A 23,822-nucleotide genomic window follows, 5' to 3' on the forward strand; every position below is an offset into this window, starting at 1 on the left:
AACAGATTCCCCTTGTTCCCACACTGTCTCCATAAACACACTGTCACAGACATGTTTTATGAAAAATCCTTTCCTTTGGGTTTTTTCTCCTGAGAAGCTGAGAGGCCTCAGGAACAAAATGTAAACAATAATTATCTGCTGCTGTGGAATGCAACAGGTGCATCTGTGATTGGTCTCATGTGGTTGTTTCCAACTAATGGCCAATCACAGTCCAGCTGTCCGGACTGTCTCAGTCAGTCACAAGCCTTTGTTATCATTCCTTTTCTATTCTTAGCTAGCCTTCTGATGAAATCCTTTCTTCTATTCTTTTAGTATAGTTTTAATATAATATATATTACAAAATAATAAATCAAGCCTTCTGAAACATGGAGTCACATTCTCATCTCTTCCCTCATCCTAAGACCCCTGCAAACACCATCACACACACAATGGTAGATAGTAGAAATAAATTTCCAGACTAGAATATTAGGTAAGGAATTAAAAAATATGAACTTGGATAGCAGAGTGGTTTGAGGACAGGAAAGAGAGGAAAGAACTGTGCATGATACTGATATTGTTAGCTCAGGATTGAAACATTTCAAACTGGATCCAACTAAAGCAAAAAGACCAAGTTTCATATGCCATGGGAGCACCCATTCCAAGGCTTCCAGTACTATAATCTAACACTTCATAAGAGAATCAGGGAATTATTTAGGCCAAAGAAATCTTTAGGATCATGGAGTCCAACTGGTAACTTGGCACTGCCAAGTCCACCACAAAGCCATGCCCCTAAATATCACAACTGCACATCTCTTGAACACCTTCAGGATTGGCAACTCATCCACTTCCCTGGTCAGCCTGTTCCAATGCTTGACAACCCTTTCCATGAAAAACGTTTTTCCTAATATCCAATCTAAACTACCCTTGGTTCTATTTGAGGCCATACTATATATTTTGTCCAAACTTTTATTCAATTCATCTGAAATATGTTGTAGTTCCATATACGTTAATTTCATAGTAGAGCCAGTTTATGCTTTGTTCTTTAAAATGTAGAAAATCTCCTTTCAAATGTACACTGAATTCTATATATTTATAACTATCACTGTGTTTACACTGTGAATTACACTTGATTTTTACTAATTTTTACTTTGCTACAAAAGGAAATATTTCTAGTGAGTAAGCCAAATACTATGTCTTTGGAAAGATTTGTGAAGTCCAGCACACTGGGAGCTGTCTCAAAATATTGCACAGCAGTTTTAAAAAGACAAAGTCCAGTATCAAAACCTGGTAGTTTTGAAAACAAAAGTCTTCAATTATCTAATCACAGATTTCTGAACATATTAAACAGCTTTTATTTCCCCTGCTAAAGTGCACAATGCTCTGTGTCCTTGTAGTCTGTCCTCAGTCACATTCAGCTACACAAAGATGTGCAGAGCAATGATGGACATAATCTGAAGACAAAGCATTTGTCTTGAAAACTGTTTTTTCCATAATTGTCTTCCTAATAATGCAGCTGCTAGCCAGGATTTCAATACACTGTTTTTTAACTATATTGGGAAGGTGGGTTAATAATGGGGAAAAAATGTCAAATTACTCTACTCAAGTAAAATGAACAAAAAGAATTTAGATTCTGTTGAATTAGAAAGAGCTTTTTACTTTTTTTTTTACATCCAATTTAAGAAAAAAAGAACTATTCCACAAGCTATATACAATGCCTTTCCAACCTCAGGAGACAATTCCACTGTTTAAAATATCATATGGTAAGGCTTGAATACATTTTACACTTAGTGAGTATCCATTACATAACTTTCCTCCACTGCCTTTAATTACCCCATTAAGCAAGTTGGTATTTGCATTTGCACTTACAGCAGCTGCACTAGAGCTGCAGGGCACAAGAATATAAAACCAAGAAGAAAAATTAATAAAACATTATCTTTCCCATTTAGCAAGTTCACTTTCTTTTTAAATGGAAACATTTGTATTAGTAGACTACTTCAGCACTGTAAGATAATAGATCACATAAACCTTGTATTATTCAAGCCAACTGAACTGCCAGATAGAAGTATCATCACTCACTAACAGCACAACTTGCCCTAAAGCTTTTCTTATTTTATGGTATTTCTGAGGAGTCACTCTGTATCTGAAATTGTTATTCAAAACATAAAAAGTGGTGGAAATATAATGCAAGAGAAATCTTTCTTGTTCTAAACTTTTTACACAGAAAATAATTTAGAAATTTATTTTAATGCGTTGCACATCTTTACTAATCCAGATACATTTCTGAGTAAACAAAAATGAAGGTTTCAATTAATTAATTAAAAAATCTGCAAGTCATCACACATTCTTAGAAACAGCTTCCAAGTTTCAAGACCGTTTATTTTTCAGCTAGCCTGTCGTTTACAACACACTTATTAAATATTGCAATAGTAATTATTATATAATATTTTAATAATTAATATATAACTATTAATAACTATGTTACTTATTACATCCACATATTCTTGAAACATTATGCATATAATAAACACTAAGAAACAGAGCAATAGGAAGTATCAATTCATTTATTAAGAGCCATTAATCCTGAAAAGCCAATTCCAGAGTGTTACTTTACTACTTCCCAGTGCATGGAAGCTCTTTTCCTCAGAAAATAGAGAGTCATACTTCTGCTATGCATTAGAATACTGACAACCTGTGCATGCAGATGAAGGAAGCAAAGCAGTAGTTTTGATTTTGCCCATGTGCATGATTTTTGAAGTCTTAATTTTGTAGCTGCTACAAAATATCCTATATCTATAAAAGTATTATCCATGAGAATCTCACTACAATACTTTCTTGTATCTGGCAGGGATGACCCTATATAAGGCTTTCTGCTGTCCCCAGACTTTTCTCTTTCTGAAAATTACTCCATTTGAGAAAATTTTCAACCACCTCTATTTTACATTTTAGAGCAACACTAAAGTACCTATTATTAATAAGCAGAAAAAACACTATTTTAGAAACACGAGAAGCATGTTACAGCATGGAATAACTGTTAATACCAGTTCTTGTACCAAAATAAAAATATTAACACAATGCGAGCATGCTTAATATCCTAGAATTCCCTCTTACACAAAGCAGGTGTGTGTATAGAGAATAAGTTCTTAAGGGGTGTAAGAAAGCCATATGATTATGTACATTACAGCAACTCTATACCTTTAATAATGTAGTTTTCTCTGAGAGCTTTTTATGTCCACACAGGATAGGCCTAAGATACACTGGTTTAAGTGCTATAAACACTGGCCTAAATCAAATCCCATAGTATACCATTTTTCATGAGCTGTTTAATTGCATTGCCCATGGAGAATTGTAAGGATAAAGGAAATGTGATTCAGCTTAAGCAGCATATTTATGCAAACCCACATAAAAGTACAGAGCAAAGAATCAGAGGAGCTGCATATCAGACATGCCACACCAATAAGAAAGAAAACTAAATTATCATGCAACTTTCACAAACCTTAATCTGACTCTCCATTTCAGTTAAAGAACTGACTTAGCAATATCAAGACTTTGGGCACAGCTACCAATTCTTCCCAGTTGGATGAGAAATATTTCTTCCTTTCTTTCTGAAAAATTTGACATCTAATTCCCATGAAGCATCTCATGCCAGTGGTTAATTAGGGAACATTTTACAAGAAGAACTAAAAATTGTCAGCAACACAGCAGGCAAATATTGACATTTTTTACAAGCACAGCCATTCCACAGCTTAATTTCTCTTTCCAGAGCTCTTGCAGGCAGGCAGCTGCTGCCCAGACAAGCTGAGAACCTGTACACTTACTGCAAACCCCAGATCTCAGATACTTATTCAAACTGGCAAGAAACATTCCTCCTACATCTATTTCAAACATTTGACAGCCTGGCCATTCATTGAATGCATCTTGTAGCAATGTCCATGGATAACTATATAATTCTTCCTGCCAGCCACTGGAGAGTAATGTAATAGGAAGCTGGGAGGACTCCCAGGTCTCAGAGTCCCTGACAGGCAGGGGGAAAGCAGGAATAAAAGCAGGGAGAATGTGGTGAAGGCACGGGGCTGATGTGAGAGGGCCAGTAACAGATTACACTGATTAATGGCTGGATAGGAGATATCCTTCTTCACTGAGCAGCTGGAGAGCAGGGTTAGCTGCTGGTCAGGAGGTAATCAGATATTTGCAGTGAGACTTGATGCAGCCTATGGCCAAAAGTCATGTCACTCAGATCTGTGCAAATGCAACACCAACTGCCACAGGCTCCCAGAGAATAAATAAGAGAAACTGGGAAAAATACAAAAATAAAGAAAACAAAACAAAAAAGGCAAAACCAAAATAAATCAACAGAACAACAATACCCCTAGATGTCCTTTCTTCTCCTTTTTCATACATCCTACTAAATTTAAGGAAAATTCCACTTTCACTCTAAACTTGAGATCCTTGTGTCAGGTGTGGCGGATGTGATTCAGTAATGTCATCTTCCTGAGATGGAGATGGGGCCACAACCACTGCAGTGGGTATAGACATACATACCCAATTATAGGAGCAATTAGAGAGGAAAAAAGACAGATTAGGTCCTCCCTCCAGAATACATACCCTGCCAGAGGAGCTGAGGCCAGGGAAAAAGTGGTAGGGGTTAATTACCAGCTGGAACCCAAATGCTTTCTGTTTCATGGTTCAAAATGTAAATCTGTTTAAGTGCCATAATTTTAGCCAAGCACTGACACATTTAAACAGAAACATCCAGCTATTTCAGTTATTTTCCCACTTTTCATGGGTGATCTGAATAAAACATTTATTTTCCTTTCATTTACACACCACCCATAAGATTAAAACAAATTAAAAACACCTCTCAGTATCAAGACCAAATATTTAGCATAGCCATATTCAAACAGTTTCATAAATTTGCCACCGATCACACTCTGTTGAAGACATTGTGATCTGTAGCACAAAGAAAAAAAAACTGAAAACTTCCATAACATAGGAAAACCATTGTTTTACTATCACTGTAATACAGGCAATTCATTTTCAGACAAAAGGTCACCTTCAGCAAACACTGCTGCATCTTTTAAGGGCTAAGACTCAAGCGTTCAGGCACATTGTTATGGCCTTGGTTCCAGCAGCCCAAAATGCCCAGTGCCCACCCCTACATGGCTGCTGGGGACTGGGCGGGACACCCAAGGCAGCTGGGTGCCCCATGGACCTCTCGTGGTGCTCCCTTTGTTGTGAGAGATCAGCTGAGCTCAGGTTCATCAAGGAATGAGCCTGAAGTTTCTCTCATTAAGCAAAAACTGTTCCCATTCTGAGATCTTCTTAAACACATATGTGCATTTGACAAATTATCAGATGATGTTTTTCAGCTCCATATGTCCATCAAGATGACATTTTTGCAAAGCTTTAGCTAAATCAGATCAGCCAGTTAGACTTAGAAAACAATAATTGCTTTTTTAATTTAAGACACACACTGTTTGATTTTCTAACTTTACTGTCAATTCAAACTTACATCCAATATTTATTTAACATGTAGAAAATTTAATTAAAGCAAAATGAGATATTGGAGAACTTAGGAAGCAGTATCTTTTAACTATCACAACAACAGTTTTACATGAAACCCGAACAAAACGTTCTTGTGTTGATTCAGCTGGTAAAGTTTAGACTTTGTACTTCCTATGCTGTTACACTGCCAGGGACTGCAAAAAGAGCAACACTGCTTAATCAACAGAGCTCTTTTAACACATTTATCACCATGCCTCCTCTATTAGGAAGTTGAGCTGGCTGCATGAACTAATCAAAATGCCTTTGAACATCCATTAATACTGTTCAGTTAAATATCTATTGGGTTTAAAACCAACGTGAAGCTCATTTAATACTCTCCATGTTCTACTGGCATAAATCTTTTAAATTACTTCTTTTTTTTACCACTAAAAGGGCAAAGTAAATGGTTCCCCTTATTACAAAAAAATTCAGAGACAAGAGAGAGAAACAGCCAACACTCATTGCTGAAACTATTAATGATTTTCATTAATGACCAAGGAAATACTATTTGAACCAGAAAAAATAATTGAGTTCAGTGCTTCAAAATATAAACACTTAATAGAAAACATGTTTTTTCTGTTATAAAAATGCAAACTTTTAAGTTCAAATTAAAAATATACACATGCCATCATAATATTAACTTGAAAGCAGCATTTTTAAAGAAGTGAAATGGAAAACAAGGAGATATAACTTTTCATCTTTTCCCAGTCCATGGCTGAATATGGAATTCCCAAAACAGATGGTAAAGAATATGCAATACAGTGAAGGTCCTCTGGGTTTGATATTCACCTGTCTCTTTTCAGCACCACCAAATTCTTGTAACCTCAATTAATATCTGCCAGCATCAGTAAAATGACATCCCTCTACTGTTACTATTATTTTGTCTGACCTTGATATCATGAACACGAATGCAATTATGATAATGTGCCAATTATTTCCTATAGTATTTCTATATTGTATATAGAAATCAAAAAGACAAGTACTCCCTCCCTTTCTCATGATAATACCTGAACATTCTGGCTTTATTTCATCTTCAATTTCTTACACGCCATCACTAACATTTTGTTTCATTTTTATTTCTTATTTCTAACAAGAAAAAAAGCCCAAAACAAAACCAATCAGCAAAGTTTTAGAATATTCATAACAGCATGTTAGATGTACGATTTATGTAGGATAATAAAAAATATTTTAATGTTTGCACTATTTTACTGGCATAAATTTTGAATGACAAGACATCTGTCTGTTAAGACAACTGTCAATAATGCATCAGCTACACCATATGCTCTGCATATTTTATGTAGTTAATATAAAAAAATTGTTAATGATTTTTGAGAGGATTTAAGATTTTTTAGTCCTTTTAGACAATCCAGCCATCTCTGCCTACCACAATTGGATTTTTGCCCCACAATTTCTCCATAGCTCATAGAACAGTCCAAAATCTGTTGAACAAAACCTGAACAAAATCTGTTGATACAAATAATTTGGAAAAAATATAGTGGCTTGCAGATTATGAAAGTAATGCATACACTTCACTGTGAGGTCAGATCTGTCACAGCAGAAAAGCAAATAAATTAGAAGCCACTATGTAAAAGTGACTTAAACAGGTTTGGACAGATGAAATATAATTAGCACAAAACTGTTATCCTAATCGGCCTATTGACTGTTAAAATAGTGACTCCACAAAAAACGTCTAGCTTTGTTCCTAAAGGTCATGAATTGACTAAAAAGACTTTTCAGAGGAAAAAGTCTTCCCTGTCAGAAATGAATCTTTGCAACTTTGCTTATTGTAGGATTTATGGTCAAACTATACAGACAAATAAGTTGCAGAGGAAAAGAAAAACATTATTTTGTTACCTACAATTAAGTTTTAAGTTAAAGATATGTTAGCCACAGATAGGTTCACTTGTGATGAATTGTACAATTTCACAATCAATTTTTGACTTGTAAGTGCACAATAGCAAGTTAGCTATTCTTTCCTAGAAACATTCCTAGCTTTCTTTACTCCAACATATTTATAACTGGAACAAAAATATAAACCTTAAACTCTCTACATTTCATTTAGATAAACTGCAGCTCTCTGATATCCACATAAGAATCATGTCCATTTTAGCAGTCTGCTTGTGGAACTGCTTCATGCAGATTGCAGCTCTATCTGTAAATTACATCTTAGGCAAAGATAATTGCTATTGATTTGAGTTATTTCAAATTTTCTGTAAGAAGAATCAAAGGTGTTTTAGGAAAGAAACAAGCTCCACATGGAAAGTAGTGAGTAGCACAGATTAAAAGCACCTTTCTGCCACACCAAACATTTATTCTCCACTGCCAGCCAGGGACTTCACAACCATCAGGATTCCAGAGCACGTCAAATCAATAGCATAAGGATGGGAAATGCCCATGTAATGAATTCAGAAGCAACCTATAAATAAGCAGACAAAAGGCGTCAAAAATTGAACAAATTACCCATATGAGTTCCCCTGAGGATTCACTAAAGGAGAGGTGGTGATGATCTAAGCATGTAAAAGTGAGAGTTAATTCAGTGTCAGTATCTGTATAGCCAAGAACATTTGAAGATATTCAAAGCATATAATAGCATTAATAGCTCCCTACATTTCAAAGTTTCCTGTGCCCCATGTGCCCCTGGATACTTTTGAATTTCCCTAAGCAGCCCAACATTTACCTCTCAGTTATATAATCATGTCTAGGACATTCCACACATTTTTGTTTATGTGAAAAACTGCTGCTAGGCATCTGTTTGGGACCTTTTCTACTCCCTTTTTTTTTCCTATTTATGCTATCTGAGCACATTACTTATAGCCATCTCAAAGTTCTAATTTAAAAGGACATTCCTCTGAATCATGGCTTAGTCTTGCCCATTCCTTTCCAAGTCTATTGAAAAACACTTTTATTTTCAGTCTGAAATTATTTTTAAAAACTAAAAAATATATAATATCTTTTGCCTGTCAGGGCTTACTGCCCCAAACGATGTAGATTAAATTTTTACAGAGGCTTACTAAAAATCAAAAAAGTCCAACCTTCTGACAAATTAATTGGCCTGGCAACCAAGCAATACAAATGTAATCCAGTAAACTAAGTGCAGAACATTGGCACCAACAGGCAGAATGATTCTGCATTTATACAATCAAAGCTCCAAATTTCCTTAAATATGAGAAATATGCCAGCTAAACAGAAAAAAATAGCAACTGTTAGCCATTCTCTTCTGCTCCATTTGCTCTATGTCCCAGTTCCTTTTTTTTGGAGTTCAGTGAAACCTTCAGCCTTACAACTAACATCCTATCAGATGTCTTAAGGACACAGAAAAACACAACAAGTTGAATATAAGAAGATGGACTACAATCAGGACTTTTCCCCTAGCTGCACACATTTGCCTGCAGCAATTGAGAAAATTCTATGATTATACCTGACTTATTTGAGAGCTTCCAACCCTATTTTAGCTTGTCCTGTTAAGTCAATAAAGATAAATAAGGCTCAGGAAATGTATGTGTAGTTAAAACTTTAGGCAAAGAAGTTTTAACATAAGGCAGATCTTTTTGTATAAAGTGCTTCTCTTCACATTTAAACTGTAATATTATGGTTGCCTATTGATTGCTGTAAAAGAATAGCAGCAAAAGGAGACAATTGTATCCTTTGCATCATCAAAATTGTGAATAAGAACATTTTATTGAAATCCCACATTCCAAAAACTGTTTCACTTTTCCTTCATGAGGAAATCTTAAAATAAGGAGCTGTCTGGTACTATCCAAAAGCAGTGCTGGTCTGTATTTCAGTATGCCACCTCCTAATTGAGGACTTGAAGCAAGAAGCCCATTGCAAAACAGAATGAAACATCCTTTGGGGTTTATTTTACATCAGTATGAGTTAGATACCTTCATTCAGCAGCAAATCTCTGTCAGTAATCATAGTGAAATTTCATCTTACTGGGCTTTTAGTCTTCTTTGAATTAACACAAAGTACTGGTTTGGGCTGAGATTGCACTGGTTTTCTTCACAGTAGTTCATATGGGACTGTGGTTTGGATTTTTGCTGAAAACAGTGTTGATAACACATGACAGGTTCAGTTATTGCTGAGCAGTGCTTATAGAGAGTCAAGATCTTTTCTCCTGCTCATACAGCAGGGAGAAGCACGAGAAACTGGGAGGGGACACAGCTGGGACAGATGACCCCAACTGAACAAAAGGATATTCCATACCATGTGGTACCATATATAAAACCGCAGGAAGAAGGATGAAGGCAGGAAGGGGCTTTTGGAGTGATGGCATTTTTCTTCCTAAGGAAAGGTTAAACATGATGGAACCCAGCTCTCCTGGACATGGCTCAACACCTGTCTGCCCACGGGGAAGGGGTGAATGCATTCCTTGTTTTGCTTTGCTTCTGCACAATGCTTTTCCTTCACCTATTAAACAGTCATGATTTTCAATCCACAAGTTTTCTCATTTTTACCCCTCTGATTCTCTCTCCCATCCCACTGGAGAAGGAGTGAGCAGCCCACCAGGTTTCAACCATAACACACATTTACTGTTTCAGGGAATTTTAGACCAAGCTGGAGCAATAAGGAAGTCTAACTGAGATGAGTTAGTTTGGGAGATATCCATATATTAGTGTTTATTTTCCATCCATAAAAATAGGCAGCCATATAAAGTAAGCACTCCAAGAGTTTCACATAAACAGCCCAAAACAGCCAGTTACACACAAGCAGTAATTTGAGTAATGTACACAGCAGAATGATCAAAAAAAAATTTCCTTCTTGATTGAACCTCTGAACTATTCAAAATGAAGCCAAATTCAGCCAAATTTGATAAATCAAGTTTATCACAAGGTAAATACTTCACATCAGCTTTTGGCTTAAAGCAAATTTTTATAGCCTGAAGAACGGAGTTATAATAAAATGCTGACAAGCCCATACCACACAAACAAGTTTCTGCTAGAGGGTGCTTTCTCTATTCTTGACATTTCAAAAGAAATGAATCTACATTTGAGAAATAAGATACAACTCACATTCACTAACTCTTTATGTTTTTATCTACTTGATACATGGGAAATAATTATCAACAAGACAAAGTTCAGATTCTTTTCCCTTCCTAAGTTCAAAGTTGAAATTCTTCAGAGTTCATCCATAAGGCCAATTAGGTCTATTAAATCTCAGACAACAACAGTATTTAAAAATGAGATATCATTTGCAAAAGCAGAAGGACACATGTTCCTGTGGCTCAATTCCAACCCTTGTGACTTAAATACAGCTCCAATGATTTAATGCAACAAACAGTTGATGTAGATTTCACTCTCCTTCTGACACATAATTGAGTTTTAACTTTTTAAAAAAACAAAACTAGTTCTGAGCCTTCCATTAATAAAGAGTGCTGTCACTAACAGCATTCACAAAAAATGCAAAACCAGTGAAGGGCTGTCATTTGCTGTCATTGATGATAAGAATCTGCAACAGATTGCACAATGAAACACCATGACACCAATACAGCATCCAAAACTTATAAATATCATATGAATCCTGTTGACTTGCAAACAGATATATGACTATTAAAACTTGAATGCCAGAATATCCCAGTTTACTATTCTAACACTATCTACACAAGTTTATCAGTTAATAAAGTCTAATGTTTTAGACTTTAAAAAGAGACAATTTTTTTTATTACTCTGATAGTTGCAATTACTAAAGTATATAAACTCAGAAAACAGGGACCTTCCACAAACTTGAAAACAGCCGTGATGTGATGACCTCCTGTTTACAAGAGGATACATTCCTTTGCAAAAGATACAGCTTTTCATAGTAGCAGTTTTGTTCTAGTTGTGCTTGCTAACTTTGTGGTCAGTTTGTATGAAAATACCTGTAAACTACAAAGTAATACCTTACAGTATTTTGCTGACAGCTGATATACTGTGAAACTAATTTCAACACTATTTTTACTCATTCTAATTTACTCATTGCTTTTCCTTTTTTTCAATCATCATTTGATAAACCTCATTTTCAATCAGAACATAGTCTTTCAATATTTGTTTGATTAACATCTGCTGATTTTCAAAAGAAATGGTCAGTGCTGGGTAGTTCTTTTCCATACAGTTTTTTTTTTCCACCAATGTACACTGCAGTTTTGAAAATATTTATTTTCAAAATACCCTGTTGCATAACAACTGTTATATCAGCAATATTGTCAATGGCACACTGTTGCATTCTGTAACTGTTATGTACATCCATTAAATAGTCCTGAATTATATCTAGTGTTTTCACCTTCCATAGAGTTGAACTGCATGAATACACACAGCTCATGCAGTTCATTTTAACTAATCCCTCTTGACAGAAATCCTAGTTTTCTGAGGTAAAATATGTCCAGAGCATGCCCACACAGAGAGAGAGAGAGCATTTTCAACAGCTCCCTTTCTCCTTTTCTTCTTTTGGGTGTACAGAGTTGGTGATCTTTTTCATTACACTTAGGAATACTCTGTGAGAAGTTCCCAAGCCTTTGGGAACTTCATCTCTAAGTTATCTGCTACACACCCGACCAGCTCATCAGAAGAATCATTCATGTAATTAAACCCAAGCTGAAGTATGAAGACAGCTCTTCATCTCAATTTTGCATATGTTAATCCGTCTTGAAATTGTGTCTCAGACATGTAGAGAGTCCAAATTAACTTTGGCTCCTTTCCCTTTGTGTCTTTTCTGATATTTACTATATGTATATACTATTTGTATCTAATATTCCCATCTGCAAATGTACTTTATATCATAACACATACACATATATCAGAACAGAATAATAATAAGCTCAGAAATAGCAATTTTATAGCAAGGCTTACATTAAATAAATAAATTTAAATCACAGAATCCCCACCACAGTTATAAACAATTTGGCAATGGAAGGTTTTCTTTAGATTTATTAACACTGTCTGTGACTCCTTAGGCCCAAGCAGGCCTAATAGGGACATTACTGGTTGCCATACCTAAGCATCTTTAAATGACATCAAAATGAAAAATAATACAAATATTTAAAAATCCATTATAAAATACTCTATTTTTTAGAGAGGTGAGTTCATCTGAACAGGGAGAGATAACAGCATGGCAGATGGATGAAGGTGTTATATGAATGAGTAAAAAGGTAATATATAGTCAATGATATGTTACAAGTATTTCTAGGTCCTGATGCAACTACTAGAAGTAAACTCAAGGGAAGAAATGAAGATTTATACATTTTCTGTGTTCTTCATAAGAGGAGGGGACAGGGATTTTTATTTCTAGTCTTCATTAGTGGTATTATTTCATTCCTACCACTATGCAGAGAATTTAATTGCTATCATTTACAGCACACTGTGACCTTTATGGAAAACAAGCAAAACATTCCCCCATATGAAAAGGAGATCTGCCATCTTTTTTATTATTTCAGGGCATTTATAGCAGGCAGAGATGCAAACAGAGTCACATCATATGAAAATTTACAAACACCACCATCCCAGTTACTTTATGGGTCAGCACTCATAAAGGAAGTGGGCACTCATCCATCTCCTGCTTCAGTGTTTACACAGAGCATTTTATTGCAACTCTCCTTTCCTCTTCCTTTCCTGTACTTAACCAGAACAATCCTATGAAACACTTAATTCTTGTACCTTTTCATTTCCTCACATCAGTACAATCCCAGCTCACTATCTCATCTACTTTGTATCTGGTTTTGATGCCACTGAATGCCTGGCTTCAGGAAACAGCAAAACAATTCCCATGGGATTTTACCTAATGGTTCTTTCACATCATGCTTCAGGGACAGACACAAACAGAAAAATCTTGGATATTGCCCTCTGAAAAATACACTCACAGCAGAGCAACTTGAACGTAATTTGGAATTCACTAAGGACTTTGATAATAATTTATATTTGCCAAATATATGTTAATTAATTCTAATGACATCAAAATAATCTCCCATTTTAGTGCTATCATAGTGCAAACAGAAATTACTAAAAAGCAATTAATTCTCATGTAGACTTTATTTCATAACACCTAAAAGAAGCTCTTACTTGATCAAATTTAACCATACTATTCCTCGAAAAGAAAAACCACAAGAAACTCTTCAATAGACCATGAAAATCTATCACTTAAACTCATTAAAAAATAATAAATTCGTTTTAAAACATTAAAAGTCATGTTCTCAATAGTTTCTACATTAATTTGCTTTAGGATGTGGTTATTAGTAGATACGGTACCAATATTCATTTTATATCTGGATTCTATTCCCATCTAGATTCAAGGGATTCAACAGATCACTAACTAATATTACATACAATTACTTTCACGTTACTTGCTTTAACTCAGAAGACAATGAAGGGTTAAATGCTGACATGTGACTGTACTTAGCATTACTGATGCAGGAGTACACATACACCCAGATATGTCTATACAGAAGCCATAACAGCCCCGTTATCAGACCAAGTGCAATCTCTGTTATTATGCAGCCATTGGTAGACGACTGCAAATTTATAACCTCAAAGCGTGTGTAAAAGTTAGTAACAACATATTACAGTTGTGTTCATGTCACAAAAGTCCCAAACTTTGTTGTTCACAATTTATGATGGCATTTTAAACACAAAACAGTGTCCACAAATCCTCTTTAATTGAGCAACACCCTTACAGGTCCTTACTGTAATAAGCCATTCATATCATTCAGAAGAAAAATTCACAACATTTCACTGTCATTTTTCTTAACTTACTTGACTGTCATCTGTGTGTAGATGGCTTAATGGTTTACTTGAGTACTGAACTGAAAGTATAAAACCTGTGTAAACCTAGAAAACATATGCTCATCAAGAGCTAAAATAAATATTGCCATTCACGCTGTTCTGTAAACTGAGATTAGGGTTTTTTTTACATGGCATAGGGATTTAACTGCAGAATTCATTAAGGTGAGTGGAAGGAATACAGCTAAAATTTACTGCCACAGGAAGATTTATCTTTAGAATACATCTAATAAAATTTAAGTATGAGCTGCAGTACCTGAATACTTTAAAGAGTCATAGGAGAAAAAAGTGGTTGTGAGGCTGCAACATAAAGCTGAAGGAAAGGAAGCTTTATTTATCTTGGTCCAGCAATTGTGGTAAAATATTATACACCTCTTGTAAGTATCTAATTACTGATGTCCTAACTTTTATTTCATTTATTTTGACAACCTAAACTGTCTCTAAAGTGCCTATCTTCATTTGCATTTTAATGAATAATAATTGAAATTTATTCAGCACATTATATTTGCATCTCGGTGGTTCATTTACAGATTAATATTCTTATTACCTAAAACAAACTATGCATAGATATTCAGGTTTGGGAATTACTAGCAAGCAAGCAAGACACTGTGGGTAGCATTATAATTTGGTCAACCTGTTGGCCTCAGCTTTGGCTTTTGCATTGTATTAGGTGACAGTGGTGGCTGGGAATCCTGGACTCCAGCAAGTTGTACTGCAGGTCCAGGGAGATAAAGAATAAGACTTCTCACTGATTTCCCTAAAGGTTTTCAATTTATGCCATCTCTGATTAAATAAGTACTGTAAATCACACAGAAGAAATGAGTAGCACACACTGCTTTCTACCATCACACTGATAGTAAAGAAAAAATTGGAATATATTGGTACATTGTGATCAAAAAGAAAATCAAAATATCCAAAAAAAACCACAGATACCCAGGCTTGTATAAGACTTGTATAAACCAGACTGATACATATTCTGCCTGAACCATGAAAATCCAAAAAAGAGCAATGTAAAGGTCCAGAATTGATTCCAGAAAGTGCATTCCACCTGCATTAATTTGATTTCTGATTTTGACAGTCACAATTCAGTAGTCACTACAATGATTTCCTTACTTTGACAAAAAAAAAAAAACACACCAAACTTTACTGCTGTAGTAAATTTGATTACATATTTTACAGCTTTGGGTATTCACAACATAAAGAAACAAACCCACAAGCACAAAAGTGACATTTGGATTTTATATCCATGACTGGTTCTCTGGCAGATCAGGTTTAAATGTCAAGCTTCTGTGAAAAGATTTAGCCCCCAGCATTAATCTTTCTCACCCATACATTCTTATCAGGACATTTATATTCCAGCATCTTAGAAAGTACTTGGTATTCTTTGCTATATAATCTCCCTATTTCCTGGGATAAGGCTGGATCTAATCTAAACCAAGGACTCATGCAATGGGTTCCCCTAAATTTTAAAACTGTCAAGTGAAGGCTGCACTCTCTGAACACTCCTGTCTTCAGATTAACCTTTTATCATACAAAAAAGAATCTACTTAAAAGTAGATATAAGGCAGATATCTAAGACAGCCTCCTAGGCAATGCAGCTTATGAACAAGGCCAGTGACCCTGGAAGCAGACATCTAGAATAAAAATGAAGACACCTTGAAGTGCCTCTTTGTCTCCTCCAGCTCTAAGTGGTGCTTATGCTAACTCAGTGATGCACACCAGCTCTGCAGGCAACAAAAACAGATCCCTCCTTATGAAAGATACTAAGACATTATCAATTCTGAAAGAATTAGAGATATTTACATACAGACTTTGCAAAGGCATTCTGATTTAAGAAGGCTGCAAGTATGGGACTGCACTTTAAACCCAAATCCAGTAACATAATCTAATCAAAAAGGACATTAAAAAAATTTTAAGAAACTTGTAGAAGATGAGGAAGAATATTACTATATGATGTCCAGTGGTATAACCTCTGGAAATAAGACTAATCCAAAAAGAAAGCTACATTCAAACAATGCTATCCTTGGTTAGACAAAATGAACATTCTCAAACAGCATCTAGCTGTTTTGAGAATGTTAATTTCTAGCTAATTTAATTTCTAGCTATTTTGTTTTTATATGGAAACAGAGCAAGCATGGCTCTCAGAAAATTTCAGCTCACATTGACCAAACTCAAAAGCTAATGTCTACTGCAGCTGATAAGGAGATGAATTACTGTTCAGTTAATGCTAAAAGAACTAGTAGTTTTAGTACTTTTATCACATAGCTATTATTATAGATTTGAAAACATGCATTCTTGTACCCAAACATCTAATCTAGTGATGGTCCCCACACACCCTTCCATCAGACCAAGCAAGACCCAAGGGAGGACCCCCAGTGCTCACCAATAAAGAGGTTGGTGCAGAGGCTCCACCTCGAGATGCCTGCCTGAAATCCACTCTGCTGCAGCAAAGACAAACAGGAATTATTGTGCCGAGTCTAACTTGGTAAGCACAAACCTACAGAATTTTGGCAAGAAGCAAAATACAAGGAAGAGAGCCTATATCAGTCCTTTTTTCACTTGCTTGAGCTTTCTTTTCCAATGTCTTCAAGCTGATGTGTTTTGCTGAAACCTTAACTCTTAACTGTTACAGTTCTTGCTCCTTTCTAAACTATAAAGAAGTTGAAAACTGAAGAGTTACAAAATTCTCTTTTTTTGCTAATGTGTAAACATTACTGTCTTAGAAAGAACAATTTCCATTCCAGTGCAGCATTCTTTTCAAAGTCCCAGGCTATTAACATCATTAATGTCTTTCCCACCTAATTATTTTTAAATAAGGGAGGAAATAAGCAAAGACTGGCCCACCATGTTTCAAGTATTTCAAATCACATGGTTGAAAATGAAAGAGAGGAAAGAAATAAGATCAGACTTCAGAGCAGATTTACAGAAAGCATATAATCATTGCATAGCATGGGATGGCCTCTGGGCTGCAATCAGTCAGGAACCCTCAGTAAAATTATTACAGCGATACAATGGAGAGTTTCTGGCTCAAAAAGTAAGAGTATTAATACTGAGTGAAGTCCTTGCCCCATTTGATCTTAATAAAGGATTAAGGCACAGAGATAGAGAGATACATGGCTCCCTACAGGCAGATCCCTACAGCTTCACACAGTGGTTCTGGGAAACCAATGTCATTGCTGTTTCAGGACAAGCCTGCAGCTACTTTTTTTATATGCTAACTCTGCTAAAATAAGAATGAAATAATTTACAATAAAGATCATGATGTCTGGAGACTTGAAGACAAATGGGACTTGAGATTAGTAAAGATAAGTCAAATATATCCTTGTAAACTGAGAAAAGTGTTCTTTATCTAGTTAAACTTGATAACCATGAATACAAATGAATCTGAACATTCAAATAAAAAGGAAAATTAAGCCTAAAACCAGTGATGAATAAAAAAAGTTTAAATCCCATTTTTAAGCTGCCTGAGGTTACTGACAAAGACTGATTTCAGATATGCAAGACCATTATATGGTTATTCTTTTCTACAGAAGTGGTACACAGTACTTATCTCCAGAGGAAGCACTTGAAAATATTAGAATTGAAATAACAAAGTAAATTTGCTAGGAAAGGGAATAACAAAAGCCAAAAAAATATGTGATAGAAGGTATAGAGATGAAGATAGAAAGAAAAATGGGCAAGCCTCAGTGGGCAGGGAAATATCAAGGTCATTTAAGGTCATTAAGTCTATTTAAACATCCTTTCAATGTAAATTACACATTAAAGAGTAAAAAACAATCTGCAAAAGACCAAGAGCTATGACCGGAAATGGTAAAGATACACAAGTTATACAAAGTCATTTAAGTCACACAGGCATGACCAAGAGCTCTAAATGCCCAGAAATCTGTCAGGAGCTGGAGGAACTCTTTGGTCTGCAGAAGCAGAGTAGGGATGTAGCACTGAAAACACAAAAAAAAAAAAAAAATCAACCAATTCTAAGAGTGAGAAGTTTATGATCTATAAGTATTCTCATGGGCAATTCCAATTAAATGCATTTGTGTCTAAAATATCAAGAACTGAAATCCACTCTACAACAGTGCTGGGCAGAGAAGTTCTCTTCATATACATCAAATTCCCAAGTTTTCTTGAAGGAAAAAAAATGCAGACACATTACTTTGAAATTACAGACACTGCAGAATGCTTCATGCTTGTAACTGATGGATGCAGATTTTAAAAATAGAAAAAATTCCCTCTTCGTTTTCCCCAACTCATCTCCTTCCCCTGTACAAAATAAATAGAAACACCCAAAGTCTTAACTATGCATAAATAATTTCTAAAAATCCCAATTTTTAAGCAAGTGGTCAAAGCCATATACATTGCTTTACTACAAACTGATTGTGTTTTCTCATATTCTTTCATCCTTTTTTCCACATGCTGTGATTTTTTCTTTTCATTTGAAGGTCTGCATATTGCTATGCCTTGTTTATTGACTATTTATTTAATGATTATTGCTGAAAAAAAAATCTATTGGCATTGAAAAACTTTAATTTAATCTCCACTTAAGCAATCTTTGTGCTTCATTGTGCTGGAAACATGTTACCTTTTTTTAAAGCACAACTGCACTTCATCCTAAAAAACACTGGAGAGAGTAGCAGAGATGACTATAATGAAGCGTTTTAAACAGTTTAAAGACTCTCATTCAGCTAGACTCCAGGGAAACAGCATACAAAATAAATGAGCTATTTCTTCAATTAAAAAAATAAAATTAAATTCAAAAACTGCAAAGAAAAAAAAAACAACCTACAATCCCATTTATAGACAAGCATTTGAATATAAGGATTTTTAATTCTATCAAATGATCACATTATTCTCCACATTTTTGGTGTATACTTTTGTATCTAAGTGAATGTAAATCCAGATGATAGCTGAGCTTGCAGAAGTTCTATTTTTAAAAATCATGAAACTTCATATAGTGTTATATTCCATTATCCAAAAGTAAGTAAAATATGAAACCCTTTTTGAATGTGTGGCTCAGCAAAAGACCACAAGAATTTGATGCACATCTGGAAGCTGACTAATGTGCTGGACGTGCAAAATAAAACAATGACAAAAAATTGTGGGTCAAGGGTCATTTGGTTCTATTCTTCTATTAAAAGAAAAAAATTGTTGAAGTTAGTAGAAATTGTGACAGCACCCTATAATCTGGGCAAATGCTCAGGCCAAATAATAACACAGCACTGCATGTTTTCACTGACAAAAGCAAAATGACGTAGAAAGACATTGCAAGGGCATTTCTTTTTTTAAGGTCTAAATTCCTCTAATTTCTGGAGCTGAATGAAGCTAGAAAAAGTGTAGATAATGACAAAATCCTGCTTTATGTCCCTGTAATAGACTACTACTGAGAAAAAGAAAAATCAGAACAACTCTTCAGGAGAACTAGATTGTGTGTTTTCCAGGGTTCATAAGAAAAGCCCTTCTGAAGCATGATTGGACTCACAACATACACCCACCACAGAGTGCAACAACACACCCAACACATTCCTCTCATTGCAACATTCCTAGGGACAAACAGTCACTTCTGCTTCACTGAAGAGAAATCTAGCATACACTTTGGCACGCTCTGGACAGGCTGAAAATCCGGAGCACATGGACTTCTTTGCAAAAACAGAAGAACCTGGAATTCCAAACTACTTCTCCACCTAATGTGCCAAAATGTCAGGAATTTCAGACAAAAATTTCATTACAGACACAGAGGAACTAATGCTGGTAAATACAGAGGTGTACACATTGAGATAAAACTGAATGTATCACTCATATATAATTTTTTACCTTTGTTTTGCTTATTTAAATAGGCCAAGTGTTCAGCCTCTATCTGGAAATAAGAATCCCAAAACCCTACACAAGATGGGCCAAAATGTCTCCCAAAAGGTATCTCTTTCTCAGGCCCTGCTTTTATCCTCTTTGAACATTTTTGCCCTCAAATTTATTTGTAACCAAAAGTGTTTTGTTTGTCCACTTTCTAGGGAAAGTTACACAATTCCAAGGAGCAACCTTGTGCTCCCAGTGCTATCAGGCAGAGAGCATTCAGCTACACTTCAGAAGGCATGCACACTTCCACACCCTCTGGAGTACAGCAGATACATCAGTAGGAAGGTATAATTTACACTTTCAGTGCAGACCCAACTCACAGCTCATGTTTGAATAGAATACATTACTTCACCTGGAAGGGACCTGCAATGATAATCTGGTCCAACTGCCTGACCACTTCAGGGCTGATCAAGTACAATATAGTTTTAAGGGCATTGTTCAAATGCCTCATAAATACTGTTGTGTGTCATGTTAACCCCAATCTCTCTACAAAGGCTGTTCCAGTGTTTGACCACTGTCTCAGCAAATAATTGCTTGATTAAATGCAAAAGTTAAAAAAAAAAAAGATTAATTATGTACAACACCTCTGAATATAATGAAAACATTCAGCTATTTCAAATAATAAAGGCTGAAGTAAGTTCTATGCATGACCATCATACACCTTAGTTTTAATAATTGATACTGTTTCATGGCATTTGCATAAGCATTTCCTTCTGTATCATGTAGAACATGTTAAATATTTTAACTCATCTTCCATCCCAAGACTATCCCTATTCTGGAAGGGGAACCCAATTTAGGGCCTCCTACAGACAACATATTATTTCACTCTCTACTGTTTCCTTTAGAGGAAGGAAGTCCATAAAGGTTTTTACAAATTACTGCAAAGATATGTGCAGGGAAACAAAGGGCAACTTGGAACATGTGCTGAAGCACCTACCTAACATCTCCTAAAGTGGAGCCATCTTCTGCAAAAGAAATTCCTGTCACAAAACATTAATGCCTCCCTGGCAGCTTCTAATCCATTAAGATCTTGGCATTAACATTCAGAATCAACTGCACAAACAAAACAGTTTGTGTTCTACAAGTTCCAGTAAGAGTTGTATTCCCCTGGAGCAGCAGAGACCAAAATCCAGAGTCATTCACCTGAGACCTTGCTCAAGGAGATCTGGCCAGTTTTGTAAGGTAATATTGAATATTCACTAGAGGAAAGAGCAGGAATGACTATCCCAACTACAATCAGCTAACCTCTTTAAGTGTAGTATTTTATGCTGCAGAATGCTTCCACAAAGGCAGAAAATATTTTTCCCCTAGTCTATGCTATCAGAACCATGGATACAAGTCTTTTGGACAAAAGCAAAAGGCTTACCACTAAAGAAAATGTTTGAATCACTGGTAAATTTGAAAACAAAGATGGATGTTTCTCTAGTTCCAACTCTTCCATTTCCTGACATCTACAAGTGCACCAAGCTGAAAGAGGATGCCCTTTATTCTATGAACAAATCTAAAAATCAAACCTTAAATTAAAAATGTTTTTGGTTGTCACAAAACATCACCTTGAACAAAACACTCTAACAGCCATAAAAATATCTTCATGAGCTTTAAACAGGAAGTATAAATACTATTTCCTCAAAACTGCTTCTGAATCAAGACCTGAGTATGACAAAGCTTTCAACATCTATCACCCATTTCAGGCAATAATGTGGTCTTGTTTTCTACAACAAAGAGACACTGTCAAACCACTTGCAACACAGCTCAGCTCTCTTGTATGGAACTGCTGGCCAAGGTCCCTGAAACCCACGGAGGGTTTCATTCCACAGCCATGGTGCACAGAGAAAAACCTGACACCAAGTAGGTTTTGTTGACACTGGAATTATTCCTGCAGATTCTCTCCTTCAACAAATCTTCACTTGCCTTAACAGGAGTTTTTTAAGTCTCTCAATGATGACTTCATATACGCATTCTAAGTGTTCCAACAACAAACTGCCATGGTAATTACCTCTCAGAAAGCAGGGAAACCACTGCACAACTCTCCCACACAACATGCATTCAGATTAGGCTTCTGCATGGATAGTTTTAACACCCGTTCTCATTTTCACATTCTTCTTATGTACAGAATAGTCACATTTTGTTTAACAAAATATGTTAGGATCTTCCACAAGAAATTCTACATAAAGCACGGGTGTGTTGAACACTAGTAAACCATACAAAACCAGATATTTACATCAAAACCCACATAGCTCAAGTATTAGTACAGAAGAAGCCTGAGACACTCAGATGAGTACTTTTAAGTTGGGGTGAGAGAATGCTACCATGTCCACTGCCTCTGCAGTGTTTACAGTTTCTTAACAAATTGCTAATTCCAAGAGCAGAGGTTCCAAACAGGTGTTGGAAAAGTTACATTAGATTTAATAGGAAGAAATTAAAATGGATTTTCTCTTTCTCGGAATGTAAATTTAGGCCAAACGTCTCCTTTTCCCTCTCCCTAGGGAAAGCTTAGAAAAGCTCATTGTCCCATTTCACCCTACAGAATTTTGCCCCTAGCAATTTTTCTCCAGTTATGGTGGGTATCTGGTATTGTTCACATCTTCAGCCTAGATTACTTACTTTATTGGAATTCCTTTTAAAAATTGACTGCTTAGTATGAGCATACAGTCTCTGGCCTCAGAATTAGCATACTCACCCGAATCAATTCTCCCAGTGAGAGGGGTTTTTGTTGGGTACACAAAGAACTTCATAAACAATTCACCAGGCATGAAAAAAAAAATCCCATAATGATCATTTTCATTACACATATCCTTGTGATTTCATTAAAGGAATGGGTACTATAATAGGCTACTATTCTCAATGAAAGAATAGATGCTAATAGAGCATACTAAACAAATTCTGATCTCTGCTGTAGCCCTGCAGTCCTGCTGAGTGCACTGGAGCTGACTGAATGACCATGGAAATACAGTTTGGCTCATGAAGGCTGTTCACTCTGCCTAGCTAACATATATAACACAAGTAAATCTCCTCTAGAGTGCAAGCCAAAAGTATCATCACTAAAAGTTAGGTTCTTGACTTCAAACATAGTAGCTAAAGTAAACAGGAGATGCAAGTGATGTGAATAGCTCCCAAAAATCACTGTGGAAAAATCTGCACCCTCTTACATGAAGCTGGTTCTAGTCAAAGACCACAACAAAATTTATTAACCAACTTTCACTTAGATACACCTGCAAGATGACTTCAATAGTTCTGTGATTAAATTGAACACCAAATGAAATAATCTGTTTCAGTGGCAGGACAGAGTTCTTAGATTTTATCTATTTTTTTCTTTTATTTCATATTAATTATTTTAAGTTCTATTTGCCTTTTTTATCATAGTAATCTACAACCCCCATAACATGACATACATAACATTATCACAAATAGCTAAGAGGCATTAGAAGATAAATTTTACGCACAGATAATAATTTTTTATCTCTTAAATGATAGGTATCTCCTATTCACACAGAATACATAAAAGGAGGAAATGTAAATTCTATCTTATCAAATGTAATACAAAATGTGACACGAATTTGTAACAGAAACTGCCAAACAGAAAACAGAAACAGCCCTAGACTTACCATGTCAAAATGCCTTGAGCTACTTAGAAAACTTGAGGCAATTTTCAAATACCCTAGAGCAGGACTGTATCTTTTTATTGCTTTTCCATTAAGAGGAATCATT

General features: G+C 35.6%; 1 protein-coding gene across 1 annotated transcript in view; it reads right to left on the reverse strand.

Annotated features, from left to right (window-relative positions):
- The window catches only part of THSD7A (thrombospondin type 1 domain containing 7A), a 254,351-nt gene that overhangs the window by 217,791 nt on the left and 12,738 nt on the right, over window positions 1-23,822 (reverse strand). The window contains exon 2 of the mRNA XM_054514269.1: window positions 7,810-7,936. The gene's annotated coding sequence lies outside the window, so the exon portion shown is untranslated. The remainder of the gene's footprint in view (window positions 1-7,809; window positions 7,937-23,822) is intronic.

The sequence above is a fragment of the Molothrus ater genome, chromosome 1, assembly GCF_012460135.2.
Source record: "Molothrus ater isolate BHLD 08-10-18 breed brown headed cowbird chromosome 1, BPBGC_Mater_1.1, whole genome shotgun sequence".
Classification (NCBI taxonomy): domain Eukaryota; kingdom Metazoa; phylum Chordata; class Aves; order Passeriformes; family Icteridae; genus Molothrus; species Molothrus ater.